The sequence below is a fragment of the Megascapheus bottae genome, chromosome 12 (genome assembly GCF_031878675.1).
Source record: "Megascapheus bottae isolate mThoBot1 chromosome 12, mThoBot2.hap1, whole genome shotgun sequence".
Taxonomy (NCBI): domain Eukaryota; kingdom Metazoa; phylum Chordata; class Mammalia; order Rodentia; family Geomyidae; genus Megascapheus; species Megascapheus bottae.
The window spans coordinates 34,598,106-34,614,206 of record NC_143520.1 but is presented as its reverse complement, the minus strand read 5'-3'; the positions used below and the strand labels follow the sequence as shown (position 1 = coordinate 34,614,206).

The window sequence follows — 16,101 nt, the reverse complement described above, 5'->3', positions numbered from 1 at the left end:
CAAATGCAAGAAATGTACAATAGCCATTCAACAGTTAGGAAAGATAAAAATTCAAAAGAAGATGTTCGTATGGTCCAGAATTGCATACCCATAATAATAATGTGCAGAGAAAGTTCTATGCTTCTCAGAGGACAGAGGATAAACACTTCTCTAACAGTCATGAATACGAATGAGACATGTCGGTGAATCATTCCTATATAACTGAGGAAAGTATTTGGATCCTATATTAATACTTTTAGGTGGAATTCTTTAATACATTTAACTGAAAAAGTTAAAAAGATGATGCTTTAGATTACTGCAGAAAAGGTCCCGGAGAGCCGAGCAGCCAAGATGTGTGACTTCACCCAAGACCAGAGCACAGAATTCAAGGAGGCTTTCCAGCTGTTTGACCGAACAGGTGATGGCAGTGTGGGGATGTGATGAGAGCCCTGGGCCAGAACCCCACCAACTATGAGTTGCTCAAGGTCCTGGGGAGCCCCAGGAGTAATGAGATGTAAAGGTGCTGGACTTTGAACACTTCCTGCCCATGCTGCAGCCTGTGAGCAAGAACAAGGACCAGGGAACCTACGAGAACTATGTAGAGGGCCTTCGGGTGTTTGACAAGGAAGGGAATGGTACTGTCATGGGTGCTGAAATTCGTCATGTGCTCGTCACACTGGGTGAGAAGATGACTGAGGAAGAAGTGGAGATGCTGGTCGCAGGGCATGAGGACAGCAATGGCTGTATTAATTATGAAGAGCTCGTCCGGATGGCGCTGAATGGCTGAGGACCTTCCCAGTATTCCCAAGCCTGTGCCTTGCCCCGTGGGAGATTTTTATGTGGCCCTTGAAGTTTCGTAGGCTCCTTTGTCACAGCATACCTTTCCCATTTGGTCTCTCGGGGGTTTGCCATCAGCATTCACCTCACCAAATAAATTAGCTCTCTTTGCCCCCTCTCCCCCCAAAAAGATGATGCTTTAGACTACTTCATTATGATGTCCTGACTATTTTAAAAACTACATATTTTTCAGGACTGAGGTTTTAGCCCAGTTTTAGTACAGTTTTGCACAATGTACATGAGGTCCTAGATTCTATCCCCATCACTGAGAGAGATAAATTATCTGTTTTGAAGAAAGAGACTTGTTTGTTGACAGCAGTATCAACATAAGTATTTTAAGGTGGGAGTGCAAGATAAAAAGCTTGACATCATCTTCTTAATTTGAGTGTAACATTTCCTATATTATTCTGGATATCTATGAATTCTTTGTTCTATTATACCTCACTCCAATAAATTTAAGGAGCCCATGATGAAAATCCAATTTAGCACCTAGTGATTAGTATTCATGTCTCCCCATAGTAATGCTTTTATTATGTGTGATGATGGGGTTAAACTAGTTTTCCATATGCAGAAAATTAAAAAAAAATTCCCCTGATAAAATACCAAGAAAATGAAAACAAATAGGTAGATTTATGGATGTGTACCTACAATCATCAAACAATAGCTGATTCTGCTTGCAAAACTACCTTAATAATCAGAAGAGATTACTGACCAATTATTTAGATCAAAGCCATTGATATCAGCAATAAAGAGGAAGAATTCTTTCAACTCTACTTCATCCTGACGCAGTTGTCTAGCCAGTCAGTCATGATCTGAAACACTGACCCCTGTCACTCTCTGTCCTTTATTTTCTCCCCGCCCTGTCCTACAAACATTCTATAATAAATGAAATACATAGACTATTTCTAACATAGACATTTCTAACACTAGACATATGAAGCTAAAATAGGCTCTCCTTCCTAGGTGTATCAAGATAGAGGATAGGTTCTGACAGGCATGTGTCTTCAGCAGCAATTTTTCAGTTTTGAAATGAAATAACAAGTGGTTCACTGCATTTGCACAAAGTAATTTAATCATTCCACCAGAAAACACTGTGTGCTTCACAATAATCTACTTTCATACGAGCTATTTCATAAGGTTTGCTTTTGTTTTAGGAGATACAAAGTACTTGTTACCTAAATAAAGTCCTTTGCACTTTTTAAACTGATGGTCTAATTCAAGTAGATAACTTTCCATATCACACCATGGGTAAATTTTCCCAGTTTACCCTGTGTATGTGTTCTCCAAGAGGACCCAAGACAATGTCTATTAAGAGTAATTAAGAATAAACACGTAAGCCAGGCATTCTAGGCAAGCACTCTACCACTAGGCTAAATTCCCACCCAAACTTAAGAATAATTTTAACTAAGAGTTGATGCATAACTAATTATCATATAATCAGTAATTATTTGCAACTCTTTCTAAAGGAGTCTAGTGGCCCAGGCTTGTACACATGCATTCCTACAAGATTTGTAGGCCAGTTCATGGGCCAGTGGATTTTATTCTTCTATATTCCCCAAATTAACAATTGTCATCACAATTCTCCATTTCTCACATTAGAAACTGTGCATTCCTCTGTGAACTTCAACAAAATCACTCGCTTCTAAAACATAACAACCTAATGCAGTATAATCCAGTTTAAATCTTCTAAAGAAAATAAATAACTTTATATTTGATCTCCTTTCACTTTTTCATCCAAGAAAGAAACCATCACTGCTTAAGCAGACACAGACCTAGCTTACTCAACATTGCAAAAGCTTATATTCCAAGTTCTATTTGTTCTCAGCTTAATGGATCAGTTCTTGTGATAAGCAGCAATTATATTTTTAATATTTCTCTATATGTTTATTCACAGTAACACAGATTTATTTCAAAGTCGCTTGTGAAAAAGTATTCTACCGATTCAGCCTTGCCCCAGTCCGGGAAGTAATGGTTGGATGTGTTATGGGATTTTGTGGGCTACAATAAAGGCACTCAATTATTCCAACTTTGTTTTAATGGCTCATTATTTACTTAACACTGACAAATTGAGATAAATGAGCGTTTTCCTTTTCTTCTGATACTGGGGATTGCACTGACTATCTTATTCATGTTAAATACGTATCCTACTAATGAGCTGTTTTCTCAGCATTTTTTAAATTTTGTAAATTTACAACCTTAAATTTGAGTCTCCCTTCTAAAACTAAATATCTGGTATTATGGAGATACCAAATCAGTTTAAAATGTTTTTACAAATCTCTGCACTTTATAACACATCCACACAGGCAACAATGTACAGCATCAGTGGGCATTAGCAGTGTGGGTTGTTTCTTTTAGAAATTGTGGCTTTGTCTAGCCTTGGCAGTTTCCTGGGTATAGCTTATTTCTGAGATCAGCATCTGTAGCATTGCCTAAACCCTAGTAAAAGAGTTGAAATACAGGAACTACAATGAAGCTAAAAGTAGTAGTCATAATAAATATTCCACATGAGAATATGATTAGGTATTCATGAGGAATGAAACTTGAAATTGATACTCATGATACCAAAATTATGTTCATATGATAGTAAATCTATTTTTTTTGGCCAGGCCTGAGAATTGAACTTGGGGCCTAGGCACTGTCCTTGAGCTTTCTCAAGATTAGCACTCTACCACTTGAGCTGTAGCACCACTTCCAGTTTTTTCTGTGTGTGGTATCAAGGAATTGAACCCATGGCTTCTTGCACGCTAAGCCAGCACTCTACCATTACACCACACTGCCCCCTGATAGTTAATCTTCAAGTACCTTCGGATACATTTCTTTGTACCTGCTCTATTTGTTGTAATTTGTATTACTCAAATGTATGTCTCTTATTTACCAGATGTATGTATGTATGCATGTATGTATGCATGTATGCATGTATGCATGTATGTATGTATTATCTCCAATGTTCAATTTAGAAGGATTTCCTTGTCAGATGATTTGAGGTATAATGAATAGAGACTTACAAATAGAAAGGTGTCAACAAATATCTGTATTATAAAAGGAAGATATAAGAATGTGAGTGAGCAAATAATAAAAGATATGATATTTTCATAAGGATGAATTAATAAAGTTGACAGCATGAAAGAAAATCTTGCATGTGTGTTTTGCAAAGTAATCTTGAGTGACTATGGAAGCCTGGTACAATATTTATAAAAGTCATCTTGCTGGACTTGGTGGCTCACACCTGTCATTCTAGCTATTCAGGATGCTAAGATCTGAAGATAATGGTTCACAGCCAGCACTAAAGTCCATGAGTCACTTATCTCCAATTATCCACTAGAAAACCACAAGTGACTGTGGCTCAAGGGATAGGAGGGGTAGCCTTAAGCTGAAGAGCTCAGACACAGCATCCAGGCCCAGAGTTCAAGCACCACAACTGACCAAAATAAAGGTCATCTTGAATATTTCCTCTGTTTATTAAAATAAAACATTTTTACATAAATGAGGAAATGGACATTTGATAAGAGGAGGGTGGGGTAAAGGGAGGGGGTAAAGAGATGAAGGGGAAAATGCAGTTAAAAAAGAAGTAAATATACATCCTATAACATTAAGAAAAGTGAGAGAAAGCGAGATTAGGGAGGGAGGGATGAGAATGTGCAAGGGTTACATTGAGTATGACTTTTTTTATGGTTCTGGGGCTTGAACTCGGGGCTTTAACTCAAGGGTAGGGCGATAGCCTTGAGCTGATAAGCTCAGGGACAGCACCCATGCCGAGTTCAAACCCCATGACCCATACATACATACATACATACATACATACATACATACATACATACATACATACATACAGCAAGCAAACAGTTCCCAGGTCTGTGACCTTGTTGCTGCTAAGGGAGGTTGACTGCAGTAGGGGATGGGGAAGGTTGTGGGAAGTGCTAACCCATGCACTGGTGGCAACTTTACCCCAGCACAACATGAACTATATGCCTGGCGCTGCTAGTATCCTCGAGGACAAAGACAAAAAGAACTTGGCCCTGCTTCATGATGGAAGGACACTTAGAGGATTCTTAAGAAGCATAGATCGGGCTGGTAGTTTGGCCTAGTGGTAGCGTGCTTGCCTAGTATGCATGAAGACCCGGGTTCGATTCCTTGGTACCACATACATAGAAAAAAGCCGGAAATGGTGCTGAGGCTCAAGTGGTAGAGCTCTAGCCTTGAGAAAGTCCAAGGACAGTGCTCAAGCCCTGAGCTCAACCCCAGGACTGGCAAAAAAAAAAAAAAAAAAAAAAAGTTAAGCATAGATCGGTGGAGCATATTCACGTGTGGGGGAGGGGGTGGTACGGTGATACTTCTCAAGGGATTTTGGTGGTCAGAATGCGGTCCCACTAGGAGAAATCGACTTGGACAAGGAGAGTGCCACACCTCAGCAATGACTGTGTGCAGATGAGATCCAAGAAGAATAAAAGGGTGGACAGCAAACCAAGTCGGAGGCGAGGAAGCTGAAAGCTCAGGCCTTAAAGGTCAGGGTCCCTCTATTTCCACAGTAGACACTCCTGATGAATATCAAGCTGTTTTGCTCCAAAGTGCTCACTCTTGATGATCAGGGGTCATATCACTGGAAAGTTACGTATTGGCCACTTCATACATGAAACCAGAAGCTGTCATTTTTAAGTTATTTTATTATTATTTTTTTTCTCATGGGTATTGTGAAGATATTGTGAGATTAATTATAATTACCTCCTGTAAATATTTATTTTACATTGTTCATTTTACATTATTTAAAAAATTGTTTAAGCAAACAGTGGCATGGACTGTTTCACAGTTTGTTCCTGCCGAGCTGGCAGCTACATCTTTATATCCCTTTTCTTCTCCTCGACTTTCGTTTGTGTGAGACATTCTGTATTTCTTGATAAACTGTAAATAAAATAGGAATTTACTTTTCCCTCCCAATAAAACAAACTAAAACAAGCAAAAATACTCTCAAAGCATGCTAAATCTAATGAAGATCTAAAATAAGTGAACACATGAGATATCACTGTTAGGCGATGCATTCAGGAAGAATCTCCATGAGAGGTGACTTAGCAACTGACCCAGAACAATCAAACTGCATGTGTTTAGAAAAGATTATGGACAAGATTATCCTAGGCAGAATGATGAGTGAATACAAAACACTAAAGGGCAAAATGAGCAAGAATGAGGCATATAATGTTGGCAACTATCTCTGAAGATGACTGGGAAAAGAAAAATAGATTATGAGCTGCAATGAGCAGAGTGATCTAGGTCATGCAGGATTTTGCTGATCTCTAAAGACAAAGGGTAATCTTTTCTGTTTGTTCAATTGCAGTAAGCAAGAGGGAACATTTCCTGTTGGAAGTGACACCATCTGATTGATACTTTTAGAAGAAATTGCAACCACATATATGAAAAGCCTGCACTTGTGGTGAAAAATACCCATATCCCTGCACTTTTCTCCTTCTTGCCAAGTTTTTAAGCAAGAGAGGATATAAAGGAAATATTGGTTTACTAGTGCAATTCTACACATCTTTGATGCTTTGAAAGTCTCTGTGTAATTTCACTCATGTCCATTATAAATATAAATATTTTGAGTATATCATTTATTTTTATTTTCAGAAACATTTCAAGGTGTTCACTTAATCTAGAACTAACCTTAATCCTCCTGGATCTAGGAGAAAATTAATGACCTTCATTCCAGTCCAAGAGTATTACTTTTTATAGATATAGCCCTAAATTTTTGTTGACTTTAGTCCTAAGTGAAATTGCACATTAAAACTGGCTGATTGAAATGGGTAAAATCATCAATAATTCACCTTTTACTTCTAAAAAAGAATAAAAAGAAAACTAAAGCCTGATGTGATAAACTAAATTTAAAGTCTAAGCCACAATGTTACATTAAATTTAGTTTTGGCAGGAAGTAGATACATTTTATCCTGCAACAACAGATGTGACTAAAAGAATCGATCATGTTGAGATTTTTACTCTTGTATGAATAGAAATCAATATTAACAATAGCATTCTCTACAGCACATTCTGGCAGGGAAATTTTTACCATTCATGAAGTCAGGTGGAGCTTACCCTTCATTGTAGTGTCACAGCCCACTCTTGATGGAAAACATTTTTATCTGCAATTCACTAAGTCATTTATCTTAGTAAGACATCACAGGTAATAAGACAGCATCTACAAGTAGCTATAGGGAAACTGTCTTCATTAATTATACGGAGGGGTGGAATTGAGGTCTGTGAGCTCCCAGTGGCAGAATCACAAATAAGGTAATGCAATTTGCCATTCAAATACAATTAAGTGCAATATATTGTTAATGTCTTTTTATTCACCTCATCAAATGAAGGCACAGCTCTTAAGCCTACATGCTAACAACTAACATGCAGCTAAATGTTTGACTGCATGAGCTAAACTTACTAATAACATTGTATTTAAGTTCTTTGAGAAATCTGCTGGCAGTTACCAGCATGATGTGGGTAAATTTAACCAGTATAATACATGAAGAAGAATAAAGCAATTTTCAAACCAGCTTTTCTATGACATTTTTATTGTCTAGATGATTAAAATTTGCAGTTTGCAAAGGCAATCAGTTTTCATGTCCATTTTCCAAAAACCATTCAGGTAAGTATCATTAGTAATAGAATAATCAACCAATATCCACTCTTGACAAATAGGACACAGCTTCAAAATAAATTTGATTGAGTCAATAAAGGTATATGAAAATCTTATCCCACCTTAATTACTTGTGTAAAGTGTAAAAATCTAGCTGAAAATGCTGGGCACAGTGGCTCATGCCTGTAATCCTAGCTATTCAGGAGACTGAGATCTAAGGATTGCCTTTCAAAGCCAGCCCAGACACTAAAGACTGTGAGACTCTTATTTCCAATTAGCCAGTAGGAAACAGAAAATGTCACTGTGCTTCATGGGGTAGGATGGTAGACTTGAGCTGAAGAGCTCAGGAACAATGCCCAGGCTCAGGGGTAGGGCAGCAGCCTTGAGTTGAAGAGCTCAGACAAAGCAACCAGGCCCAGAGTCCAAGCTCCATGAACCACACACACACACACACACACACACACACACACACACACATAGCTGAGTATTGGTCAATAACCAATAATAATAATTAGTAATAATGTGCAGTTAACAATCATTAATTTTCCATTATTAGTAATAATTAGTAATTACTAATTACAATTACTTATAATTGGTGATAATCAACATTAATTTGGTTTTATACACTATAACTATCAGCTTGATATATTCTGTTGTAGGATTGATATATTTTACATAAATTTTCTACTTATTTACATGTCTGAAATAGGCTCTTGTTTTGCTGGAAGAGCTGTAATACCTTTACCATGTTATTCTTTACCTCTATTCATTTATCCTATTAATATTTACAATGTGTTTGGGATTGAACTTAGTGTTGCCATGTGGTTATATTTTTCTTCTGTAAAACTACACTAGTTTTCTTTTTTTCTTTTTTCATATATTTTTATTGTAATTAATAGAAGGGTTATATTATATTCATCAGATAGAGAGTGCATTACTTCACATACATTGATACCCTTTCTTGTGTCTTGGTCCCCATTTACCTCCCCTCTACCCCAGCCCCTCATCTTGTTTTCCTCCCTTCCCTATCTGATTTCAAATAACCAAATACGCATATATACAATATATCAGATAACCAGGAGAAATACTGTAATAATATGAGATAACCAAGGGACAGCAAAAGAGATGAGAGATAACAGTACATTAAGGACAACAATCATTCATTATATGGCTTAATAATATAAATCTTTAGAATTAATATCTTATCCTAAAGAAAGATGCCAGGAAAATTGAATCTATATGAAATTGAACCAGGATGAAAACATATTGCCTCACAGGGCTCTTTGGGAGCAGGCAGGACTTCTTTGCAGAAGCTATGCAGTTTAATGCAGTTCCACTCATCCAGACTTTCTTTGATCTGTTGTGTTTCTGGGTCCTTATTCAGAAAGTTTCAACACTACACTAGTTTTCTACTTAAGTTTATCAGAACTTTTATATGTTGGTTCATCAATTTTTACCTTTCTTATGTTTTGTGAGTCCTGAGGCTTGAACTCAGTCCTGGGCACTGTCTTGGCCTGTCTCAAGACTAGTACTCTACCACAATATATCTTTCAACTTTTGCTGTGTATGTGATACATAGGAATTGAAGCCTGGGCTTCATGCTTGCTAGGCAAGCACTCTAACACTAGGCCACAATCCTTTTTTTAAAAATGGGAGCCTAATGCTATGTAGTAAAATCTTCTTACTTTTTTCATACAATTACCTGAGAGCAAGTAAAAAGCAATAAACAAATACTCATATATGTGTACAAAGTTTTTTCTCACAGTTATTAATCTCAAGATACTTTTCAGTAATATATTAACTTAAGGTAGATCTCAACAGATTAATTTTTAATCTGATTAAGATAAGATATATATGTTCATTGAATGCCTGTCATATTGTGAATGATTTGTACATTTTTCATTGGATTTAGGAGAATTAGTTGGTGTGGTATGGACACATAAAAATAGATTCGCCAAATTTAGGTTAACAATACTCGATATTTTTCCCATCTCTTATAAATATAGCATGATATCAGGATTGTTACCCTTTTCAGTCAACCTAAGAAAGTTGTTTATTCTTTTTTTTCTATATAGTGGAGGCATTTCTACAGATAAAAATTAACTTGGACATATTACAACTTATTTCTTTTGAGTATGAGTGTGATTTAAATGAACAAAAATAGAAACCCATTATCCAAGTTAAAATGGTCAAATGAGTTAGACAGTTATATATAAAAAACTACAATGGTTAGTAAATACATGAAGAAATGTTTAACATCCTTAAAAAAAGAGAATATAATTCAAAGCAACACTAGAATTCTAACTTATCAAAATCAGAGTAGCAATCCTCCAAAAAATAAAATTCTTGGGCATCCATCCAGAGGAGTATAAATCAACATGTAGGAGAAATAACTACATAGTCATATTTACTGAAACCCTATTCACAATAACCAAGCATTGCAAACAGTCTAAGTAAGCAACAGAATATGATTTAACCATAAAGAATAAAATTATGTCATTTGTAGGAAAATAAAGGGAACCAGAAATTATCATGTTAAACTAGATGAACCAAACTAAAAAAGCCAAACATTATATGGTTTTACTCATATGTACAAAATCTAGTCATAAAATGATGATGATGATGATGATGATGATGATGATGATGATGATGATAACATGAATATAAAAGGGAGTTTGGGAGATCAGCATGACAAGAGGTGTAAAGAAATAAAGAATATTGATGTATGCTACATATATATTCACACACATACATACATGTATATATATGCACACATATTAATGTACTTATTTATGTAAGCTTTTCCCTTTACTTTCTTAGACCTGGTTATATGTTTTCTTTTGTGAAGGTCTTCCCCGTGTCCTTACACCAAAATCAGGAATACCCATCAGTGACACAAAATTGCCCCTGGGATCAGATTATATAAACAGACCTTGCTAAAATTTAACCATTATGCTCCACTTCTAGCTACTTCATAGTCTCTCCCATCATGAGAGATTCATTTTTCCTTATATACCAAATCCTTTTCCCTTTTTGGTTACAGTATCTTATAATATTAGCTTCCTGAGTCTCATGGGGCAGGGAGGATAGCTCAGTGGTATTGTGCTTGATTATGGTTCACAAGATCCTGGGTTGCATATGCAGCAATACAAACAAAGTTGATCTCAAATATGTATTTTTATTTATTTTCTATGACTTTCTGTGATATAAACTATTAATTAAATTGTAACTGCTTTTCTTCTACCACATCTCACTAACCTAACTCAGGAGATTCTGGTTACTTCCCAGATGATTAAAGGAAAATTCTTCCCATCAAAATTACAATAGATAGACAATATTATTTTTATAATTTAAAATCCTTGGAAGTCTGAGTATATTCTTCAGAGCCTTTGACTCTGACAGTTTCAAAATCTCCCAATTCTAATGTAGTACATCATACCAGACATTGCTTTAGCATATTACAATGTAGAAATATATGTAAAATAAGTGAAGCTTGAATGTTTAGTTATCATCTTCTTAAATTATTTCCGTAATTGCAAAGGTAAGTGGTATGTAAGACTGGGTTCATTGACAGGAAGGTAGAGGAGAAAGAAGGAGCATATTCATAAACACTGCTACTTCAAGATTTGTTCCTTATTTGGTCTTTCCCAGAATTTCATTGTATAGGTTAGAACCATAAGTAGCATCATAATTATCTTAAAGTGGTGCATCATGACACTTCCCCAGAGGTTTTGAAGGAAAATGTGGCATTCTGAAGCCACAGGTCAGCATCCAGTACGATTATGCCTCTCCATACCAATCTCTGATGCCCTACTAAGTGACAAGATTCTGATGGGCAGTGCCCAGTTGACTCATTAGTGTAGAGCTCATGCTTCCAACTCATATCCATGGTCTCTGCTTTTATGAGGCCATCTGTAGAGAAATAAATCATCATAAAACTGACTGAGTGTGTCCTCTGTGCATCTGTTGGATTGTGTTTGATATAATTGACTGACAATAATAAAGAGTATTAGGGAAAAGAGGTCTTAGTGTTGTCAAGTGAGTGTCATCTGACTGGTGATTTCTAAAGGTTGGTCAGAATACAGATGGGCTTAGAGGAGAATGAAGCCATCCAAGGAGAGTGGGACAGACAGGACAGCAGGAGCATAGTAGCATGGCATCTGTGCCTGCATTAGGAGGGATTATATGTGAGGGGGATAGAAAAAGAGAGGAATTGTGGAAAATTACATTATTCTCAATAAAATAGAAAGTTTATTTTGTCAAGTACTAGGAGACAATTTTGAAAGAAAAGTGCACTGAAATTACTGAATGTCATCCTGTGATTTTGCTTTTAAGCCACACTGAACACCTCATTCCATTAAGACATGCAGAGCCACCTGTAGGTATCTTACATTTTTAAGCTCACCTTCTATGGAGGATATGGCTTTTGTGCTTTTCTCTTTCTTAGCATAAAAGAATATGAACCTGTGAAAGGCAGCATCCAACCAGAAGGCTGTAAATGGCAAAATTTAAACATGGGTATGAATGACAAAATCTTGAGAGCATTTTTGAAAGGATTGTATAGAAAGAAATGAAGAATATATAAAAACTAAGCCATTTCTGGAATGAGCATTAAGTACATGATACTCCATATGAAATGAATGAACTACAATCTATTTTAAGTGCTATGTCAGAATCTTAATAACCCCCATCTATCAGATAACTAATAAAAACTATTGGCAGAGCTGGGCATCAGTGGATCATAGCTATAATCCTTGATACTGAAGAGGCTAAGATCTGAATATCCAGGTTCAAAGCGATTTCTGGACAGGAGAGCCAATGATATCCTTATCTCCTATTCGCCACCAAAAAGCTTGAAAGAAAGCCGGGTGTGGTGGCTCACATCTATAACCATAGCTACTCAGGAGGCTGAGATCTCAAGATCACAATTCAAAGCCAGCTCAGGCACTGAAGTCTGTGAGACTCTTTTTTCTTTTCTTTTCTTTTTTTAAAATTGTTGGGATAATGTATAGAGGGGTTACAGCTACATTCGTCAGATACTAGGTGTATTACTTCTCAAACATTGATACCTCTTCTCATGTATTTGTCCCCATTTCCCTCCCTGTCACCTCCTCCCAATCATCTTATCTCCAATTAACAACTAGAAAATCCGAAGTGGCACTGTGGCTCAAGGGCTAGGGCTGTAGCCTTGAGCTGAAGAGCTCAGGGACAGCTCCCAGGCCCAGAGTTCAAGTCCCAAGACCACCACCAATAACAAAAATAAAAATACAATAAAAATAAAAAGCCTGAAAGGGAGTTATGACTCAACTGGTAGTGCGCTACCTTAATCAAAGCTCAAGGAGAATAACAGAATGATTTCATGCGCCAGGACTGGGGCGGTGTAGGGGAGGAGGGAGAGGAAGGGAGAAATAAAGGAAAAAAAAAAAAAAACACTGGCAGAAAATTCCAAGGATCTGATTTGATTTACTGCCTGCACTTTTGCTTAGGGTTGCTCCATGATTCCTATTGATTATCTGATATTCTCAATATTCTTGTATTAGTTTCTACAATAAATGTCTAAATAATTTCAGGAAATCATTGTTTGGGCAAATGTGTAATCTTGCAATCAGATTAAAACTTTTCCTTTAGACTCTGGTCATGGTTCCACTTCAGAGATGTTTTTTTACTCTTTTTTGGCAAAGCTGTGTATTCACAGCTACATACTGTTGGCTGCATACTTGTTAGGTGTGTAATCTTCTACTTGTGCCATACCTAAGTCCTTTTGCCTGTGTTTTCTGTTTCAGGAAAGGCCTCATGAGCAATCCTGGACCATGATGGTATGACTTCCACCACACCAGTAGCTGAGTTTACACATATGTGTGGACACATGGATTTTTGGTATTTGGAAATTTATAAATATCACTTCTTATAGTAACACTAAAGAGGAAAACAGAAAACAAAAACTTGATTTAAAGTGGACAAAGGAGTAGGTGGGCAGAGAGAACAATGAAAGGAGTGATTCCAATCAAAATGTACTGTACACATAGAAGCACCTAATGAATTTTAACCCCCTCTTATAACAAGTAGAAAATGCAATCCATTAATCAATACCTCAACATTGATAAATGGTTTTCTGCTAGATCCATATCAGGAATCACAAAAGAAGCTGATATAAATCTTGTCTTAGGTCTCATTTAGCAATCTCATTTTTATTCAAACATTGCTAACATTTTCAAATATTTAATATAATATTCCAAAATTACAATCTTTATTAATTCATATTTTAAAGGAATTGAGTGATATTAATGAAGGGCTTGGGGAAATAATTTTCTTTGCCTGTAAATCGCTTTCTCTCTCTGAAGATCATTATACCAAGATTTAGGATAAGCAGTTTCAGAAACAAATGTGGAATTTAGGAAGAAGAACTAACTTAGCAAAAGATACTTAAGAAAAAACATTTACTGTAGCATATTCTGAAATAGAGACATTTTGCTTAAGAGAAGCATTTCTTCATACACATAACTTGAAGTCCAAGAAGATGATGTGTTCTTCAGTGGTGAAGGTTTTAGCACAGGAAAAGGGACCAGTGTTCAGGGGACAAAGAACAGCTACTTCTTTAAGTTAAAGTAGCCTTAACATCATGTTGCTTCCTGATTATCTATTGATATTTTGCATGTGGAAAGTGTGTAAGTAATGCTGGAGGATTACTGTCATCTTCCAAGTCAAATTGAGACTTTTCTCCTCTGCCTTAAATATGTTTTGAGCTTCAAGATTGAAAATGATCAATTTCTATCAGAGGAACAGTACATTACCAAGAATATTGAGTTTATGATCTATTACTTGTTGAGCTATATTATAATAGTTTAACTTTGAAGATAATGTTACCAAAATAGTCCCAAAGCAGGAGCTAGATAATAGATTGTAATACAGATTAGAGGAAATTGCAGAATGTTTCTTCAGGGCATGAAGCAGGTGTAGTTACATCTTTGCATGTGCAGCCAATGTTTATGCATTTAAATGTAAATTGTTTCCTTTAAAAGAAAATATTATATTGAATATTGATGGAAAATAGCTGTATGTTGTGTTTCATTTCCCTCTGTGGGAAAACTCATTTTGTACCAATAAGTTATGTAAACTATTCCAGAGTGTTTGTATCAAATCTGGCTTTTAAGGAAGCAGATTTCCATAAACTGAAGCTGGGATTTTTCTATATCCTTATGCAGTTTCATTCTTAGCATCATTTTATACATGCTTATTAAGATTTTATCTATAAATGCATTCAAATATGCTTTGAATAGTAAAAGCAATGAAAATTTGTAATCAAACAAAACAAACTTAAGTAAGTTAGGAAAACAACAAGTTCTTAAATATTGAATTTTAGATAGAGGATAAAATATTCCAAGTAAAGCATAAGTATATAATCCCAGAATCACTTTAGGATTCAAATAAGAAATTGAAAGATTTTCTACATTTCTGCAATTATTATTTATGAGTATGTCATAGATGAATTTTACTATAAAATGGTAAACTTGTTTGGGTGCTACTTCTGAGAAAGTAAATGAAGCATTTTTGTGGCATTTTGTTGACTACATTTTTAGCAGTTCTTTTGTAATGAACAGTGTGCAATTTATTCATAAATCCTGACATAGTTTATATCTTAAGTATTCAGCCAGAGGCCTTTGAATTAAGAGCTGGTGCCCAACACATGGCGCTATTTGAGAGGTTTTAGAACATTTAAGTGATGGGGCCTGATGGGAAGGGAGGTTTAAAGACATTGGGGTTATTACCTCAAAGGAAATTGTTGAAACAACTTTTTTTTCTTTTTCTTCTTCTTTAATTTGCTAGCCATCATGAGGTGAGAAATTTGTTCCTCTTTTTGCTCCAGCTGTGATGCACTGCCTTACAACAGGCACCAAAGCAATGCCTTTATCTTAGTTATTTATTACAAAAATATAAAGCTGATAATTCTTTGAATCAAGTGAAGACTATAAGTTGAATTCTTCTAATAAGGGCTTATTACTAAGGTGTATATCTGTCCAATTTTAGGTTTTCACATAATAATCAGGAGAGAAGGACCACAAACCAAGAATCAACAATGCAAATCATTCATTTTCCAGAGAAGAAAATATATTGGATTATATATACCCAAATATTTTAAACTATGTTATTTATACCATTCAAAGGAAATAGTCAATGTATTTTAAAGATCATAGCTATCTCAACCCATGAGTACAATCATCCAGCCAAGAAAAGTGAATCTTCTCATTCCCAGCCAATGAAAAATCTTTTTACAGGGATGATAGAAGTCTGAAATTGGAATGTTATTGATATATCATTTAATCACTTAATATTCCTTATTAAGAACACCCAAGGTTCTTCTCTATATAAATTCTTTACTCAGTTGTATATAACTCAAGTTATTTTGTATAGGAATTTTTAATTAGTTTCTGCATTTTATATTCAAGCCTCTGGAATTTCTTTTATACTTAGGTTTTATACAGATCTTCTGGCTTTGTTATTTCTTAAAGGATCTAAAATATATCGATGTGATTATCCTAATTTTTGTGAAGTCAGACTATCATTAGACTGTTTAATCATTGCATATGTACTTTTTAGTGCTTCATTACTAAATATGATTTGGAAGTGTCTTTTCTAGATATAACTTGAGAAATAATTTCATGTGAATGTTATTA

The 16,101-nt window shown here is 35.6% G+C and overlaps 2 pseudogenes; both read left to right on the top strand.

The window, feature by feature from the left end:
- The first annotated feature begins 308 nt into the window (after window positions 1-308).
- LOC150056417 (myosin light polypeptide 6 pseudogene) lies at window positions 309-802 on the top strand (annotated as a pseudogene).
- A 3,970-nt stretch (window positions 803-4,772) lies between these two features.
- Window positions 4,773-5,395, top strand: LOC150056416 (U6 snRNA-associated Sm-like protein LSm1 pseudogene; annotated as a pseudogene).
- The last annotated feature ends 10,706 nt before the right edge of the window (window positions 5,396-16,101 follow it).